General features: G+C 37.7%; 1 long non-coding RNA gene across 2 annotated transcripts in view; it reads right to left on the reverse strand.

Annotated features, from left to right (window-relative positions):
* Positions 1 to 930: 930 nt before the first annotated feature.
* Positions 931 to 20,312, reverse strand: part of LOC125908978 (uncharacterized) — a 22,778-nt gene continuing 3,396 nt past the window's right edge. Inside the window, exons 2-3 of one of the 2 annotated variants that reach the window (XR_007453513.1) lie at positions 10,479 to 10,635; positions 931 to 1,272 (exon numbers count right to left, since the gene is read on the reverse strand). This is a non-coding gene — a long non-coding RNA (uncharacterized LOC125908978). Of the gene's footprint in view, positions 1,273 to 2,083; positions 2,648 to 10,478; positions 10,636 to 20,312 lie in introns of those variants that run through there. The other variant, XR_007453512.1, reaches the window with a different exon arrangement.

The raw sequence follows: 20,312 nt of genomic DNA on the forward strand, positions 1-20,312 counted from the left end.
CTAGAAAAAAAAAGGTGCTGCGGGAAAACTAAAATAACTGTATATTCTGTTTGCTCCCCTATGTACATGTTCTTCCCCCCTTTGTATATTATATACTATACCTTCCCAGTATGTCTTCTTAAATGCATAATTGTCACTCTTACCCAACCCCCCCCCACCCCCTGCACATACATGCTTGGGCATGCTGTAATGTGCATAATTGTGAATCTTCACGTCCAGAAAATTTTGGAATGACTTAATGTCATTGTAATACAACATACTCTTTATTTTTCCTACATATAAAAAGAAATAAGCATACTGCAAAAAGGAATTGTAGCAACTGTTTGTAATGATTCAGAAGAAATAATTCTTAACTTAATAGTATTGGTTTAGGAAAAGAGCCAAACAATAGATAAATAGGATACCTCTTCAGAAAAATAATTAAAACAAGGACCGTAAAGATTAATTTCCCATTTTTATTATGTGTAGATATACTAAAATGTATGTTCATACTCTTTAGCATATCTGTATTGGCTGAACATCTCTTTCCATTAAAATTAGTTTTCCAAGGACATGCACTACATTATTGAAAGTTGCCTTTTTGATATAGATTCTTCTCCAAAATAATTTTATAGTTGCTAAGCAGTCAATTGCCAACTGCATACTAAAATATACATGATGTAAATGGAGGCAAGAAACAGGAGTAGGCAAACGTGAGGAAGAAACACAATCATTTCTATTCAGTCGGAAAAGGAATGAGTGGCTGGCAAGGTAAGAGTGCAGCAAAGTTATGCCACCACCAGCCTGATATTGTTGCAAAACTGCTTTCTTGTCAACAACAGAACTTTTGTATGCAATCTTGGGACAGCTTTTAGCAGCAACATATTTGGTCTTCACCCTGACTACCATCACATTTATGATGATCTTATTCGGGCCAACGACTGGCCCAGGTGTGGTATTTTCAGACTGGGATGTTTCCACGTGTACCACTACATTTACAGCATAAAGGAACACCCAATATTCTTATTAAGACGTAGATGATACAAGTTCATTGCAGGGGAGGCATAAAATTATGCAAAACTCTCTGTCTAGAGTTGGTGACCACATACCATTTTGGGGCTGATCCTTATTCCTTCCAACGATCACTAATAGATTGCTTCCTGCTGGTCCCCTTAATTGTGGAGGTCTAGGGCTAGGTGGCATCAATTGCTTTGAGGAAAGGTGAAATGAAGCATTTCATGACATGAACAGGACAGATCGAATCGAATCCCCTTTGGTTGACAGAACAGGACCCTAGGAAGGAGGCACATCAATTTGTATGAGTGAGAAAGTGACAGAATAAAAACTGGAAACCACAATGGGAAGAGAGGAGTCCTGACTGGTGATTCAGGGTCAGACCAGGGCCTGTAGGCTCTTAGAAGAGACTGGATATGACCCTGTATGTGGCTTATGGTGAAACCCTTCTGGAGAGAGACCCCCTATACCATGGTTGAGTTTGCGGTTTTGTGGATAACATGTATGTATTGATATATGCACCTTAGTTGAAGGAGTACATCAGGGAATTTGAATATGCATATAAGAAACTTTTAAAAATACTGTTGACCCTTGAACAAAATGGGTTTGAATTATACAGGTCTACTTATGGATGCATGCATATGTATCCATTGATTCTTAGTTTTCAAATAATCAGAACTTATTGAGAAAAACACACACTTTGGAGTGAAGGATTAAGATTTAAACACCAATTTTACAAACTCCAGGCAATTAGACAAATTACGTGAACTTTCTGCCTTAGTCTAACCCACAAGTTTATTGTGAGGATCAGATGTACTGTTATAGAATCACACGTGCATGTAAGTTAAAGTAATACACTGGACTGTGAATTTTTATGTCTCTAGCGACCAACTTTGTATGAATAAGGTTTTATCAGATTTGTTTTGGAGTTCCAATGTGCAGTAGTCTCTCACTATTGTTTACTGAGTAAATAAAATTGGCTTCTCGATAGAAAAAAGCAGGACTCACTCTTAATACACAAATTTCATTAAATCAAGATCCATTTATTAGTTGGTAGTTAGAAATATCCTTGTCACTAATGCTGAGCCTCAGGACATTATAACAAATACCCACCATTTCTTTATTATTGATTCTTGGTTGCATCAGATAACAAGAGCTCCACTGGAAAGAATGAATGATAAAGTGAATTTCATAATTTATTCTACAAAGGGAACGGGCATCATTTTTCTGGTTTGAGAGGAACATGAATATTTTGTATCATAGAAGAAAGACTTGCACCAGGCAAAGATGCTTTCAGTGTCATGCCTAAAGCCTCAGCAATAATTAGTGGTAGATTTGGAATACGAAATGCATTATGTCATGTCTTACGCTGTGTAAGAGGTTGAGATATTGGACTGAAGGTGTCTTGACATAAAGATCAAAACAAAGACTAGGCGTGAATGGGTGTTTGTGTGTTACTCGAGAGCAATATCCAGCTGTTGGTGGGCATTACTGTTACTGCAGCCCTCATCACTCTGCCCCCTCTCTAATCCAGTGGGTCAGTACATATGCACAATGGATGCTCTGCTTCATCAATCAGTCCACATTCTTCAGTCTATCCTTCTCCCCTAGTCTGTCTGCTCCTGCTGATCATTCTCCCTGGCATCTACTTCTTCTGGTCCACCGACCAGAAGCAGAGGTAAAATTTAATTAATATGTTAATTGCCTTTAATTAATATATCAATATGCTAATCTATACTGAAAAAAATTTTTTTAGTGTTTATTTACTTATTTTGAGAGAGAGAGAGAGAGAGGATGAACAGCGGAGGGGCAGAGAGGCAGGGAGGGAGAGAAAGAATCCCAAGCAGGAGATGCACTGTCTCTGCAGAGCCCGATGGGGGAGATTGATCTCACCAACTGCAAGATCATGAGCTAAGCCTAAATCAAGAGTCAGATGCTCAGACACCCAGGCACCCGGTTAGCTGATGTTTTAACTAATATCAATTTAACAGTTTGAATCAAGGATATCTGCTTGGTTAAAAACTTTTTCCTGGTCCCATAACTAGCACACATGTACTTATTTATCGGAATCCAATGTGACCGAAAAAAGGCCGGAGCACACACATATGTAACAAAATGCAGAAACTAAAATCTCAGAATAAAAGAAGGCATGCGTTGATGTATGGGTATGGTTTTCCCACTTTTTTTTTTTCCTATCTACCTCCTACTCATTATTCAGTTAAGTATCTGTTCTGCCCTTAAGCCTTCCCTAACTCACTTAAACTAGGTCATATCATCAGGTAAATATTCATTGAACATGTTAACATGCCATGGCACTGATCATACTTTATTGAGTTTATTTATTTAATGTCCATCTTTGCAGCTAAACTTTACTTTTTACAGACACAGAACGTATTTGCTCTCTTAGCCCAATTTTCTGTACACAGTAAGTGCTCATTAGGAGTTGGTGAATGAATGGAGAGCCGGCTACAAGAAAACACTACTTCCTCTCTTCTTCCAATTCACCACACCGGCACGAAACACGTGCATGTGCACACGTGTGCACACGCGCACACACATGCACACATGGATGCACATACACACACCATGATGCAAATGCAATTCATTAAAGGCCAAAGTTTGCCTTTGGTGACACGTAAGGATTAATAGTCTTTTATACCCAAGCTATTCTTGTTCATTGTATATTTAAAATGGGAAAGTGTAGTGTAAAAAAAACAATCAACTGAGTAAGATTTAAAGATCTCCCTGGCTTTATTCAAGGATTCATGAATCAGGCAGCATCCCATATGGCAAAGAGAAAAGAGCTCTGAAGAGCTGCACAACATGAAACATTTTTATAAGCAGAAGGAGGTGGGGCAAGAAAGTTATACTAGCAAAGAACTGATTGTGGCAAGGTCACTTGCCTTTAGAGGACCACAGGGTCCGTCAAACAGATTACCTCACTGGTGCCGACCAGGTAATTCTAAATGGACTGGTTTAAGATTCCATTTCTGGGAGGGGCTGAAATTGTAATTGAGTTAAGGAGTAAGTCTCAAATTAGTGATGTGGGGTTCAGCACAAGTGACTCCATTTAGAGTATATTGTCTCTTTTTTAACAGTAGCAAGTTTTGACAGAATTATGGTTGAATAATAGGGGTGCTGTTTATGCCAGATGCACTTAAAACATCAATATCACAGAATCTCTCTAGCATTATTTCTTATGGATGTACTGCAGAGAGTTTGGAAATACAATGCAGAAGAATTTATAATCTAAGACTTTCCTAAGAAAATCACCCATGCTTATTGGTATGGCATTACATTTACTGTAATTGCCTAATATAAGCGTAAATACACTTAATTGACTTTTCTACCCTCTTTCCACTAACAAAATTGTGGCATTATTGTAAAATACCAAACATGGACAGCGAGAAGAAAAAAGTTTGCTTAAGAAAGAATGCCCTGTTTTATTTGTAAAATGACACATTTATTCGTTTTACTTATTCTGCACTTTAGTTATATAATATATGCATACTGAACAGCAAGCTTAGAGAATAAAAGAAAATGCTCCTTTCACATAGGATAGTGTGGTATAAGAAGAAATATATTTGGTCTCTGTCCCAGCTTCCTGGCACAAAGCTCCTAAAAATGCTTGTAATTTCCTGAGTGGTAGGAGCGTCTTTTGTTATTCATAATGAGTTCCTTTCAATTACACCTTAGCTCATGATGATTAGGTGACTTAGGACAGGACCACTAAATAGCCTTAGTGGGTTGGTCACCGGAAAGACTAAGTGATTAGAGAGCTGGAACTTTCAACCCTGCCCACTGACTTCTGGGAAAGGGGGATGGGGTGGAGATTAAAGATCTATAAAATCTCTTGAACAAGGAGAAAAGATGAGCTTCAAGTTGGTGAATGCGTCTGGAGCATTGTGCACCGTGGTTCCAGGAGCGGGGAAAGTTCTAGGACTCTTGACCCTCTGAACCTTGCCCTATGTACATCTTCATCGAACTATCCATCTGTATCCCTTATCACATCCTTTATACTAAATGTAAGTGAATGTTTCTCTGAGTCCTTGAGCCACGTTAGCAAATTAATTGGACCCAAAGAAGAGGTGTGTGGGAACTTCCCATTTATAGCAGTTTATAGACACCTGGACTTGGAATTGGTGTCTGAAGTGGGAGCAGTGCTGTGAGACCGAGCACTTAACCTGTAGGATATGACACTATCTCTAAGGAGATAGAGTCGGAATTGCATTAAATTCATAGGACACCTTGGCCGTGTCCACTGAGAATGTGAGAATTGCCTGGTGGTGTTGAAAAACACACAATAGAAATGACTATGCCATACTGGATCCTCAAGATTTTGTTCAGGTCACTGATGGACTCACTTAACACTCATGCTTACTGTACCACAAAGCAAAATAAGGTTGATCATACATTGTGCATTTTTCGATGAACGAAGCACATTTGAGCAATTCAAGCTCACCCTGAAACTCTAAGCTGCACAGCTTAGCACATAAATGAGCTCTGTACAGACACAGGTCCATCAAACTTCAGCGTCCATGCTCTGGACCATTGCCCCATTAGGGACCGTCTACTACACACATGCGTGGTTCCCTACAGTTTGCCTTTTCTCCTATTTTAGCTCTTATAAAACTATTTCTCTGGAATTAAGTTAAATCTAAATTTTTTTCCAACTAAGTGAGAACTAAAGGGAATCAGGAGAGTCCCTTCTTGTTCTTATATAGTAAGAATAGTGAATTCCCCAATCCTGACATCTAGCATCTCTATAGCCTGACCATGTTCACTGTGACAGAGGATTTTAAAAGCTCACTGAATATCCAAGAGGTTTCCTACACTTCCCAGTCTCTTGTGGATGTTCTGAGTTACGTGTCTGGCTCTGGCTAATGGACTAAATGAAAGTCACCATCGTTTTGCGGCAGTAGAAAGTTTTAGGTAGTGCCCTATCTCTCTCTTTTTCTCATTCAGTAACCCTGGAAATCATGTGTTGAGATTGCAGGACCTTAAGATGTTAAAAATAAAGAATCCCTAAGTCAATACGATGAGTTTACCTGGAAATCCACCGAAATGTGGCCAAATTTATGTGGATGGAAATAAACTTTGGCTTATCAGCTCAATCTGATTAACACAAACACGATCCAAAATCTTGAAGTTAAAGATATTAGCATGCTTTCAGTTTGAGGTATCAGAAAATCTTACTACAAATGACTTCAACAATAGGAAATGTATTATCTCATGAGAAAATATAATCAGGAGGTGAACTATTCTACCATCGTAGCTCAGTAATGTGTTCATAATATGACTGCAAGCCCCAAACATCACATTATGAACTTTAATATCCAAGGTTAGGAAGAAATGTGTTCTATTTTCATGTCTCAGTTTTAAGGGAAGGAGAATTTTCCTATTATTTCCCCTTTCCAAAATAACCCCTCCCCTCTTTATAAGTAAGTGTCGAACTCTCCTGCTTAAACCAATGGCTATAATTGAGTTGGCTTTACTGGGATTGGTTCCCTAGTCTAATCAACATTCATTACCCAGGGTTAAGAGATTCCATAAAAACAAAACAAAACAAACAAACAAAAAAAACCAGTCACCCAATTCCTAAATAAACACAGGGTTCTGCTACTGTGTAATGTCCTTTTAACATTATGCACCCAAATACAAATGCGATTTTAAGGTCAAAATGTGGCTGATATTACTTTCTCTTCAAATCTTCTATTTTTTCCAGCTAATTAATATTTTATAGCAGCCCCAAACATGTAATCATTGTTTGTTAACCTAACACAGGAGTAGAAAAGCTTCTAATGGGAGCAAAAAAATCTCATCAATGTTCAATTATTAACTTACTTTCCTTTTAAATCACAAACTGACCCAATTTCAGGTTGCTGGCTTTAAAGTATTATGTGTATCTTTTCTATTTAATTTTAAGCTATTTGTGTTGGTGTCAGGTAGAAAGTACCAAATTTGGGAATATTCACTTTTGAATATTAGAGCATATGGATATTTGGAGACAAGGACCAATTTACAGGTAAAAATGGATTCTCCTTGTTCTCTGATAGGCTGCCACATTAAGCCAACTTGACTGAAGAAGATCTTTTTTACTTAAGGAAAATAATGTTTGTTTAATGTAAACTCAAGTTCAATTCCATATTATGAGCACAAAAAGAGAAGCTCACCCAAGGAATCATTACTGTAATCGTGAAGGTTGGTCAGGACCTATAAACTATTCTGTTTTCTGGCTTGAAATTTTATCACTTCCTGAGGTGATTTCTAAGAGAATCCACTATAAAAGTCTCCAGTGTGTATGTTTTTTAGGAATTCATATTATAGTCTCCACCTCTCCAAAGTATGCATTTAAATGATTGGCGCTAATGTGCACACAGGATCAGGTGGGTTATTGGCTCTTCAGGATCACTGGAGCGAGGAGGTGAATGATGTGTGAAATGAAAAACCTGACCCAAAGCTCAGAGGGAGTCTAGGGGACTGTTCTGTCGTCCTGGAAGCGCCGGGTTAGCGTGATGATGAGAATCACACAGGTGGATCATAAAAGCTCCCTGAATCTCAGAGAGGGGAGGGCGGACGAGGATGCTTTAATGAGCTATTTTACGTCCATCCTTTCCTCGGTACATCTTTCTTATCTCTCAACTACTCAGAGTTGTAACAATTAATAGTCTCTATCTCCAAGTGAAGTATTAAGGTGAGTAAATTATATGGACCACTTGAGCTGAATGACTCAACTTTACCTCCATTTTCAAGAGATATTACGGGAGGAGGGAGGAGGAAAAAAAGGGGGGGGTAAGAAAGAAGCTACTAGGGGTAGAAGTTTGTCTTTAGAGATACTAACTTCAGTACTTTACCTGAGTTTTCTGTGGAGACCTAAGGCTTAGACTTAGAAATATCACATCCTGATTTTCATTAGCCTGTGCAAAATTAATATAATATACTATAATATTGAATAAACACACATGCACACACTACGCACAACATTAATATAATAAAATACACAACACATATGCACAAGAAATGAGATAGGAAAAATCTATTGAAGTGTCTGAGCTGTCTGTAAAATGTTAAGCTCTTGGATCACCTTGTCATGAGTATCAGGTGAAAAGCTTTCCAGGATTGGACTAACTGTAGAGGGATTAGGGATTGAGGAGAACCAACAAGCAACCATAGTAGACAAGCAAACCGAAATAACTGAAATCAGTGTGACTGTTCTTACTCCCAGAACCTCCTGACTTGTAGCAGCAATGGTGGTAATTAACATGTGTTAGTTTCAACGTTTCCTGAAAATGGACCATACGCTATCACAACACAATATTTGGGTTTTTTAGTGATGATCTCATTTTTAATTTGATAGTTACAAATTTGTTTTTGTATGTATTTGGGAAAAACATAACTCAGGTGCCAGCACGTCATAGCTTGCACATTATTCCTTACAAGACGATCAAGTAGGAGGCATACCATATAATAACATATGTGGAAATAGGATCTAAGTGACACGTTTAAGGAGCACTAAGATACAGCGACGGGAAGGGCTTACAGGGTTTTCAGGAGAGAAAGAAGTATCACAATTTTCTTTACGATTTTGTAAGACTCAATGACTCATTTGTCATTTGGTTCCAAATGTCCCCGTCCTAGCCTGTACATTGCAACCAGGTCATTCCACTGCTAACCCCGACTCTATGTCATTTTATTTACTACTACTGTCATCATAACAGCCACCATTTTTCAAGTGTTCATCATGTGCAAGGCACCGGATTAAATGCTTTAGGCGCAGTGTTTCAATGAATTCTTAAAACAGTAGACACTATAATTATTCCCATTTTCCAGATAGCGATGCTGATGGTTAGAGATGCTACCATTTTAATCTGACTCTTCTTACCAGGCTATTTTGTTTTCTAAAATTTCCCTCTTTATATCTCTTATACTCCCTACCTATATATCTTATATATTAATAATACAAAACAGCATGTCCTCATAACAGCAAACATTTATTGACCACACACTGCTTAGAGCATGGGGTTAAGTGGTTACCGAGATTGTCTTATTCAATATGCATTCACAAAATCCCTACAGTAGGCATTGATATTATCTTCACTTTATAGGTGAGGACATGGAAGTGGAGAGAGGTAAAACAACTTGCCCAGTGTCACATAGCTATGAAGCAGACCACATCTCTACCCCACCTCCCAACCCATTCTCAGGGAACAGCATTTGCACTGGCCTTCGGTCTCAGACTCTAGTATCAGGCTGAATCAGTTACCCTTCCCACTGGACTCATGTTTGTAAGGCTGAGACAGACTTGGTAAGCTCTGGGATCTCTATTTCTGTTCCGCCAGTCTATTCCATGTACTAGAATTACTTGCAGGTAAGATGGAAGAAGACAACAGCAGAGACAGAGAGAAGGAAAGGAAAAGGGACAAGAGAATTGTAGCAGAGGAAGTTAAATTGATGTTCCCCTCTACTTACGCTTCAAGTCTCCAACATATTTGCATACTTAAAAATTAAAAGTTTCAAAGAACTCCTTGGCTCAGTTGACCTCAGTGTTCTGCGAAATTCTAAAGTAATGATAGGCTCTGTCACATAAGCTTTAAAGACAAATCTGCTTAATGAATTGAACTTTTCAATTACAAATTAGCTAAAGGCCAAATTATGTTCACATTGTCCTTTAAAAAACCTCCATTCTCAAATCCACCAGTGAGTTTAATCCCTTGAATGTAAACAAGAATCGGCATGATTAAACCCTCTAAATTTTATTAATATAGTTCCAAAGGCATATAGGTTTATTGTAAAGTGTTTTCCAAAGTCTTCTTTGTCCAAATTACTTAATATTTTATCCTTTATGCTTTCTATATTATTTACTTATGGTAAGAGGATTCAGGATATTCATAAAGTGTGCAATGAATTTAACATGATACACTAATTAATATCTAGTTAAAACCATTCAGAGATTAAAGATGGCAAACTAAGTCATTTGCAGATGCATTCTTCACTTAGTTACTGGGGAGCAATTCCATACTTTGCTTTCTTTACCATTTCAAAAAAAAGACACATACTCTTCCATGCAATCCCTAGTTATCAGTAATAAATCTATAAATAAACACATACCTACATACATAAATAATAAATAAATACAATTATCAACTCAACTTTTTCAGCTGGGCTATTTCTATATTCCATGAAAAACAAGCCTTAAGTGCTGACCTTTAAAATTATTATTATTATTATTGTTGTTGGGGAGACAGAGTATGAGCAGGGGAGGGGCAGAGGGAGGGGGGAGAGGGATAGAGAGAAACTTCAGCAGGCTCCATGCAAAGCATGAGCCTGACTCAGGCCTCAATCTCATGAATTGTGAGACCATGACTTGAGCCAAAATCAAGAGTAGAACACTTAATCTACTGAGCCTCCTAGGTGCCCCTAAAATTATGAAGTACACAAAAATATCATGATAACCACTGATAGGACTTATTCAAAGTAAATTATACCTGCTGTTGGTCAGTGTGAAATGGCATCAGTTGACAAAACAAAGTACAACCTCTTTCATCTAAGGCGTGAGGAAGCTTGGCTGGGGTTTATCTTAGGTTGAGTGGAAATTGCTCTTCTAGAAAATCTGGGTCAGTCCAATTGCTTAACGTGGATACACTGCATAGAGAAGTCCAAAGGAATAGATGATATATTTAATTTAGCAAACAGACATTAACTAAACTTCCAGCAAACTGATGATTTTGAGGAACACGAAAATAAATGAGGCACTACACCAGTTATAGCAAGAAGGAAGGTAAGAGTAATAGTTAACAGAAAGGAAGGCAACCGCTGCATTACCCATACTTCTCTTGACTTAAAGTTCACAACAACTTAAAGAGGAAGATGGAATTAATAACCCCATTTTAAAGGTGAGAAACATGAGGCTGGGAGAGTTTTTAGCCAATGTTTTCCAGCTAACTGTTTGAGTCAGGATTCCAAACCAGGTCTGTCTGTTGCCAGGACCTGTTCTCTGAACCATTATTCTTTGCTTTTCTAGCAGTACTATGGCAGACCTGGTAAGGGTGCAGACAGTGAAAAATAAGATCCTGTACTGACTCTGCGTCAATGATAGCCAAGCATGAATACACATATGGAAAACACAAGACAGTATAATAATTTGTTCTTAACTAGGTATGAACATGACAATGAACAAAAGGAATATGGTGGTTAAGATCAATGAGAATATCTGCGTCCATAGTGTTCCCTTGCTCTCAGTCTGGGAGAGGGCATTTAGATATATGGAGGGTAGGGGGGATCATTACTGGCCACAGAAAGGGTCTAAAACAATACATAAAATAAAATGTACATTTACATAGTCCTTTTCTGAGTCAAAAAAACCCTCTATGTTCAACACTTCATTTAATTTTCACTCCATTCCTGGTGGGTAGGTTAGATTACCATTCTAACTTTAACTTTTTGAGGCTCAGTGAGGCCCAATAAGTGGAGAATTCTGAATGAAAACTCAACTTTCCTGCTGACCAATGGTCTTTCTAGTAAATTATCACAAAAAGTGGTAGAATAAGCATGTTCTGTAGTGGTTTGGAGATGGGGACGAGTGGGTAAAGGAAACAGATCAACTGCAGTTTGTTGGATGGGAATAGGGGGAGAGTTATGTGCGTTTATGAATGTATTCCAATAGGACACATTTATGAGCTCAAACGTGATTGAGGTGGTAACAGGAGAACGGTGTGGTTTGCGGAAGATAGTGGACAGTATTCCACCCTGAGCTTTAGAGTTGGCAAACCCAGGGTAAATACGGCAGGCTATTTAACTTCTCTAGCTCTGAGTTTCTTTATCTTTAAAGTGGAAGTATTAATCTCTCCATCACCAGAGTTTTATGGTGATAATAAAGGATAAATGTGAAAATATATGTGAGATGCACACAGCAAGCTCTCCATTAGTGCAGTGGTTGTGATTATAATTCTGAAGAGAGTGAAAGAGAAATTGTATTTCAAGTTGGTTAATCTGGAAGCAATGTAAAAAAGAAGAGAATCGTGAGACCTTGGGTCAAGGGAAAAAAATAATGTGGCATCATTTCAACAATATAAAATTTTACTCTCCTCCATAATATCTTTTCCTGGTTCTCCATTATATTTTTGTTAAAGTACTCAAACAAGGAGGCATTACAGTGAGGTGGCTGTAACACCTTGGTCACCTACATAAGTAAACTAGAACCTAAGCCAGAGACAATTCCTAAAAATAACTCAAGGTTAAGAAGAAAACCAATCACTAACAATGAACTTCACTTTCCCAAATAAGGCAAGTACTTAAGCTATAGTCACATAAATAATTTCCTTGCTTTGCTCCCATCTTCTCTATACAAACCTTGTCCCTTGGGGCCTCTGGGTGGCTCAGTTGGGTAAGCTTCTGACTTCGGCTCAAGTCATGATCTCAGGGTCCATGAGTTCAAGCCCTGCTTTGGGCTCTGTGCTGACAGCTCAGAGCCTGGAGCCTGCTTCAGATTCTTTGTCTCCTGCCCTCTCTCTGCCCCTCCCCTGCTCACCCTCTGTCTCTCTCTCTCAAAAATGAATAAACTTAAAAAAAAATTTAAAAAAAAAAAAAAAACTTGCCCCCTAGCTTCTGTGGGTAAAGCTCTCCTACCTACTGTTTGGTCTTGCCTGATTGGAGTCAATGCTTGCTCAAATAAAATCCCTCCAAATTTTAATGTGCTTCATTTATCTTTTAATACTTGGAATGAAATTCAAATTTTAGGTAGTAAGTCCTACAAACACCTGTATAATGTGGCTTCTGTGTTCTCTTCCAGATTATGTCTCCAAGATTCCCTGTTGGTTTGTAATCATCAGCTATCCTGGGGTTCCTGGATTTACATCCTGCTCTTCAGCCTTGCTAAAATGTGCTTTCTACAACCGCTCAGCTGGTCTTAAGTGTTTGCTTCTTCAGATAAGACTTCCCCGACCTTTTGTTGTCCTCATTAATTAATTATTAAAATTTGTAATTACATGCATATTTGTATGTTTGTGTTCAAGTAATTGAATTATTTACAAGGAAATAGAGAAGCATCAATTAATGTGACTCAAGCCTCTCAGAAGCTCTGAGTGCTCAAAGTATGGAGACCTGCCGAGGGAAATGAACCATTTATATAACACTTCATGGTATCAATACTCGAGATGCCAGACATGGTAATGAGTGATTAATTGCCAAATGAAGGGAAAGAAGAAAAAAATCTGTGAGTGTTAGAGTTGGGATGGCAGGAGGCTCTTGGCTCGTCTAAGAAACGATTGAAGAAATCGTCAAAGGATTTACCACTTACAAACTTTAATAGCCATCTAAAGATGGCTACCATTTTTCTCGAAGCTAAAATAAGAAACTATGGTTTAAAGTCTTCAAACCTGTGGATCAGTGGTGTGTGTGCATGCCTGGTTGTGTGCCTTTCCTGTTCTTTTTATGTGTATTTTCCTTTCTGTGTTTTGCTTTGCTTTTGTGTGTGTGTGTGAGATTGGTAGGGGTATGTGACAACAGACACTGTTTTGAAAGCAATGAGAAATGTGCCATTTGGTGTCATTTTGCTGCACTTGGCTTCTGCCTTCTCTTTCAAGTTTTCTTCATGGCAACATCACTAAATTAGACTGTCAAAAGTTTCTCTGTCCAACAAAGGATGTCTCTTGAAAATAATCCATTTGTTGGAGAAGACAATTGTATTAAACACAAAATAAACAAGAAAATGCTTACTAACAAGATCAAATAATTTTCTATTCCATTTGATATGCCAGGAACATTTTTTCTAAAGCTTGAGACATTGTGGTTTGCTTCATCAATTTCAACAGCTTTAGTTTTTTGGTGTTTGTTTGTTGGTTGGTTGATGAGAAGTACAAATGTAGAAGACAAGTATCCCACTGTGCCCATGGGTCTGGCAAATCACTGAAAAATAGCAAATATGTCACCAATTAACTAGTGGAAAGGCAAAACAAAAATGCATCTAGGAAATGTCAAGACAGATTTCAAGCCTGAAATCTGACAGCATCCGGAAGATCCATGAAATAAGGAGCAAGTATAATCTTGAAATTCCGTCTTCTGAGGAATTCTTTCTTAATCAGCCACAGCATTGTTTTGGGGAGATTACCAAAGTAGGTATGGATTTGGGACTAGGAAGTCCAAGTCATGATCAGGCAGACAAAGAGAAGTTTCTAGGCACTGTTGTCCAGGTCAGGAATTTCATTATTACTTCTCTAGATAGATCCTTCCCAACCACCATTTATGGTTCAGAAACATCATTTACCATCAGTTATGTACACCATAGTATATTGGTCCTTCCATTATTTATTCTGTTCTGAAGTCTTACTGTTAATACGTTTATTGATTTGTCATTGATTGCTTCCCTCTTTTCCCCCAGCATGGACACTGTGAAGCCATGAACCTTGTTGATCTTGTTCCCTGTGTACCCCTAACTCATAAAACAGTACCTGACACATATTGGGGTCCAAGTCAATGTTTACAGTAAACGACATGAAAGTAACATAAGGAACAGAAAGAGAGAGAATGGCTATGGCATAGTAATGTGTTAATTATCTGCTCAGGATTTGTTTGATTTTCTTTTTAATTTTGTTCCTGTAGCTTAAAACATTTGTAATAACTATAGTAAAAGATACAGTAATTATGAAACATTGAAAGTCAAAAAGTGCTGCATTTCATTTGTTAAAAGAGTGTTGATTACTTTATTTTTTGTCATAATTACAGCACCATTTCTTCAAAGCAGAATTAGATGGAGTAACTAAATGCCACAATGATTTTATCCTTGAAGAGAGAATAATCTCTTTATTTTATTTTTATTACCACTCATTTATGCTGTTATTCATCATTCATTCGTTCATTCCTGTTTTAACACTTCTTGAGTGGTTAGTGTCTGTCATTGTCCTACGAAGTGCTAATAACAGACATAGGTGCTTTTCCTTCCAGGGAATCCGAATCTGGTAGACAGAGAGGTAAGGAAACCAATATGTACCAATGTGATATGTCAGTAGGGTTGTGTGCAGTGAACCGTGAGACCACAGTCATCGCTTGGCATAAGAAGTCCAGGCTGCAGGAATCATCTAAATGGCAAATAGGAAAATTCAACTAGTTGTAATAACTGAGCAGGATATATTCAGGAAAGAGGCTGGAGGGGTGGGCTGGGCAGTAGTCATCACAGGAGGACTTTTATGCCATGTACCCTACAGATAGTGTAGATTTAAAAGCTACCTGTCCCCCGATAATTATGAAGCAGCAAGGATAGCCCAGTTACACCACACGAAGCAAGAGCCTACAGGAAGAGCTGCTGGCAGTGTGAGAAGCAGGGCTCTCAGGCTGACAGTGCCTTCTGGTGGTAAAAGTGCCACCAGTGTCCTTAGCTTTATAGATCAGACACTCAACTTGTTTAGTTCATCCAGAGTACTGGTTAGTTTAGGCTGCCAAAATTCACAGAAGACCAATAATATTCGGTCCAAGTGTAAAAGGACACTTAGGTTGACTCATCAGTCCATCTCATCCTGGGCAAGAACCTCCAAACAGAACAAAAGAAGCAGAAAACCTTATTGATAAAGATATTTGAGTAAGTTGCCATGATGAATCCATTCATCTACTGGGGGACAAACAAAATATAAAGCTAATTATGTGCACGGTCAGAGTCAATTCAGACATTCAGATGACCAAAAATAAATGCATGTGTGTCGCTCTTCGAATCTTCTGTAAGTTTTTAAATTGCGTTTCTTTTCTTAATAGATTCTTTAGATTGGAGTAAACTTGATTGTGAACTTTGAGTTCTTAAGTTTCTATAAGGATATATTTTTCTAAAATAAAAATGTTATCACATAAATGTAGCATATAAACCTTCTCAAATATTTACTAGATGTAAAAATATCAAGGTGAAGTCACCTTTTACTCAAACACTTAAATATAAACTATTGCGATTGTATTGAAAATCCTTGCACCTTTTTATATGATAATGTGTACATATACATTTATTTCCTTGCAAGTCTCTTTTTGATTAAATGATAGATCGTTAACATCTAGGGACATTGATTGATATGTCTTATGTTTTGTGTACAGCAATGTCCATATTTATATATTCCAAATCTTGTGATAGTAATGTAGGTTATAGGTACATTAATTTCCTTTAAATATTAAAGAATATTAAATATTATATTCTTGAATATGTATATACGCCCTCTTATTTTTATCATAAATTCCTAGAAGTGTAATTTATATCAAAGGTATGCATATGTTAAAGATTTTGCATTAGATATGAATATTATTGCTTCCCAGAAAGTACATTTTAGGCAGTAATTTTGCTAATTTTCATCAAAATTATGTTAGTATTTTTGTCAATGGTATTTTGATAGGCAGAAAATAGGTTTTCTTTACATGTATATAAAAAAGACAGATATCTTTGATTATTAATGTGGCTGAATACTAATCCCCTGATTCTTACTAATCCCCTGCTTTTTTTTTCTAACTGTATCCTTTATTACTTTTCCATATTTATATTGAGATGCTAGTTTTTGTTATTTTATTATGAATTTGTTGGATTCTATTAATATGACTGATACTGAGTACCGCTTGTGTGCCACTCTTTTGGCATCTAAGCTATAGGAGTGAGCAGAGAAAAACAAAACAGTGACAACAAAAATAAATAGACAATTAATTAATTTATTAAATACCTTTTTTTCCAGCCACTGAGGGACAAACACATGCTATTTTTCCCCAACATTTCCCATAATATTTACAAACCACTGCTTAAACTAAATGCCTCTGCAATATGTCAATGCATACATGATGATCTGATTCCTATTATTTTTCCTTTTCAAAGAGTGATCTCACCTCCTAATTCTGGGTCTTTCCATCGGATCAAGATTAGTTGGTATGAGGTACTGGAATGCAGAAGAAGAAACAACCAACCCTCTTTTAAAGATTCCCACATATCCACAGGGTACATTTCAGGAAAGCCTGGATCCTGAGATGGCCCTTACCAAACCCCAGGTGTGCCTTTATTTTCATTATAATAAGGAGTGAGTGGAGCCCTCTGGGCAAGGAAGGGAGTATCAGCAGTTTGAGGAGGACAGGCTGAGTCAGGAAGAGGAGAGAATTTGCTTATCTTTGCTCTGTAGGTTCTGTACTGTTTAAATCTCACTTGTGGAAACAGGAATTTGTTTACAAATGAACAAGAGAAAAAGAGTTTTAGCTCTGATGATCCACCTAGTTAGACACTTGAGAAACAGGAGAGCCTGACTCGACAAGAATCTTTGCCAACCTTATCACACGTGCACCTTGCAGGCCGACCCGATAAATGCATAAATGGTTTTGCTACAGTGAGAGCTAACCAGAATTTCCATCAAGTCACTCTTCAGAACTTCGCCACAAATTTAATTTGAATCTTTTATGCTCATAAAATTTCAATATTTACTCTTCCCAGCCCACATTCTTATTTTACTTTTGATTGCCTCTGCCCTTGCTCTTTCAAACAAGATCTAAATGGGAAGTGTCAGAATATTGTATCAAAAACGATTCAGATTGTTTCTGAGAGTGCAGATAAGCATCCAAACTTTTGAGTGCCGGTTCTAGCTGATTATGTCTTTCCGCGTGACTTCAAGAAGCAGTTCCTGGGCTGTGACAAGTATTTCCCATCACTGTAACTCACAAATGAGTCTGAACACTGAGAGGTGTAGGGCAATTGACAACCTTAGGGATAAACCAAGTAAACCGTCATCACCAAGGCTGATATTTGGTGGCTGCCGTGTCCCCTCCCCTGTTGAGTGATGTGCTACATCAGTTTAAGGCATGCATCATTTCATGAGAAAGAAAGCCTTTGGATTTTAATCTCACAGCAGATTCAGTTTTTCCTGTGTGTAGAGTTTTATCATCAACTCTTCAAAAACACTTTAAAAAAAAGACATTTTTTAAGTGATTATTTAAAAATAACTGAAACTTAAAAATCCTGTCTAGGATTAGTGTTTGCAGTTTCTATTCAAATGAGGTAAATGGACAGCCTCTCTTGTGCCTAATTCAAGCTATCTTTTTTTTTTTATGGGTTATTTACATATATTGACTTCCTTGTGGGCGATTTTCATATTTACATAGTACTTCAGGGAGCTTCGGGTATTCTGCAAATATTAAATCATCTAAAGGTCACTAATCCTAATGGTCCTAAGAAAAAGGTAAGAATTTTTTAAAGCATTTGAGAACTACTCATGATCAAATCATTTTCATCATTTCTGGGAACAAATGTCCATGATTGCACAGTGTGGAGCAGAGTTTTCTATCGACTGGACGGACCATGGATGCAGGAATCCATGGGATCTGTGTCATTACTAACAGTGCAAAGACCTGATGTGGTGTTTAGCCGTGAATGTACCCACTCTTTGTGCTGAGAAAACTGGTTTAAACTAGATGTTACTAGAAAATTTTAGCTCCCGTACAGATCAACAAACATATTAATGACCCCCACCATTTAGATAAACTACAAGAAGTCCCTCCCTAGTGCTTATTGAAGCCAGGGTTACTGTGAATTGTCTCTGAGGAAGGACTCCAAATAATCATCAAATGAAAACAAATCATCCTCAATCAAGTGATAACATTTAGCTCTGTGCCTTTGAGACCATTCAAGTATTTTCAAAACAAAAATACGAGCCTTCTGTGTTTTCCTGCAAAGATTTAAAGCATTAAAAAAATCTATACGAAAAAGTGAAAGTAACAGTAAATTTTGCCTTGGTTGAAAGGTGATTTAATTATTTTTAAGTCTTCATTCATTCATGCATTCATCATTTCTTTCTTCATTCATTGAGCACTAGAGCCAGGAGCTGTTAGAGTTCTACGAATGCCAAGAAGCATAATATAAAATCTTCCCCCGTGAGAGGTGACAGTCTAATCTTACTAGAGAAACAGGAGAGAAACTAGCTAAAATGCAAGTTGATATTTGTTGCAAAGTTTAAAGAAGTAGCACGTAGAATTTAAAGGCTCTGACTTTAATTCCAGTGTCCTTGGGCAAGTCACTTAATCTCTTATAAGCTTCACATCTCTGAATGAATGGAAATAATGAGTATGTCAACCTCACCATGTGGTTGTCAGAATTAAATGAAATAATATCTATAATGCAATTAAGCTGACATTAGGAAATGCTCAATAAATCTTAGCTATCTTCATCGTTGTTATTTTTGGTTTTTTTAATGGCTGTTTATTTTGGAGAGTGAGAGAGAACGTGGGTGGGGAGGGGCAGGGAGAGAGGGAGAGAGAGAATCCAAGCAGGCTCCACACTGTCAGCACAGAGCCTGGCTCGGGGCTAGAACTCACGAACCACGAGATTATGACCTGAGCCAAAATCAAGAGTCGGTTGCTTAACCTGCTGAGCCACCCAGTCACCCTCATTGTTGTTATTTTTGTGGGAATAAAGTATTCTTCACATATAGAACATGTAGCTACTATGTCTCTCTGAGGGAATAGAAAAGCATCCAAAGAATAGTGTAACTTGCTATGAAATCCATCTGCTTACTCGTGTTTTGCATATGCAAGAATAGTTTTAAAAAGTCTTACTAGTGAATTAAACCGTTTGTGGGCTTTACCCAATGAAATTTAGAAAAGGGAGCAATTGTTTTTGGTTAAAGCAAGACCTCACTCAATTCTAAGTACAAAATCACCACGAGGAAAAATTTTCCCTATCTTTTTCTCTGAAAATTCTAATGGGACATTTAATCATTGAGTGTATTTACATTTGCAAATGAAGTGTATGTTTCAATCTCTTTCAGAAAAGAACAAATGGAAACATATGCATGGAGTCATCACATTGTCATCGGGCCGAGTTAATCCCTTTGAATCGAAGCTTCTTGACATTAAAGTCCAGCTGCTAGTGGAAACAGGTCTCCTTTAGTCAGATGTTTATGAGCCAGAAGTTTGCCAGGCTATCCACAAGTCAACGCCCAGAAACATGACTTGAGAACACAGTGGCTACTCCTATTTGTGGCATATTTATAATAATGATTGAAGATGTTTATGGCTGCCACAGAGTCATGTATTGAGAATGACTGAATCACATGGTAGTTTTTTTAATGCTTATTTTTGAAAGAGAGAGAAGAGATTGTGAACGGAGGAGGGGTAGAGGGAGAGGGGAGACAGAGAATCTGAAGCAGGCTTCAGGCTCTGAGCTGTCAGCAGGGAGCCTGATGCGGGGGCTCAAATTCAGGAACCACAAGATCATGACCTGAGCTCAAGTCAGACGATTAACTGGCAGAGCAACCCGGGCGCCCCTGAATCATTTTTAAATGGGAATTATGGTACCATATTTATATGTAGGAATGTTGAAAGATAGCAGT

Source organism: Panthera uncia (genome assembly GCF_023721935.1).
Source record: "Panthera uncia isolate 11264 chromosome B3 unlocalized genomic scaffold, Puncia_PCG_1.0 HiC_scaffold_1, whole genome shotgun sequence".
Taxonomy (NCBI): domain Eukaryota; kingdom Metazoa; phylum Chordata; class Mammalia; order Carnivora; family Felidae; genus Panthera; species Panthera uncia.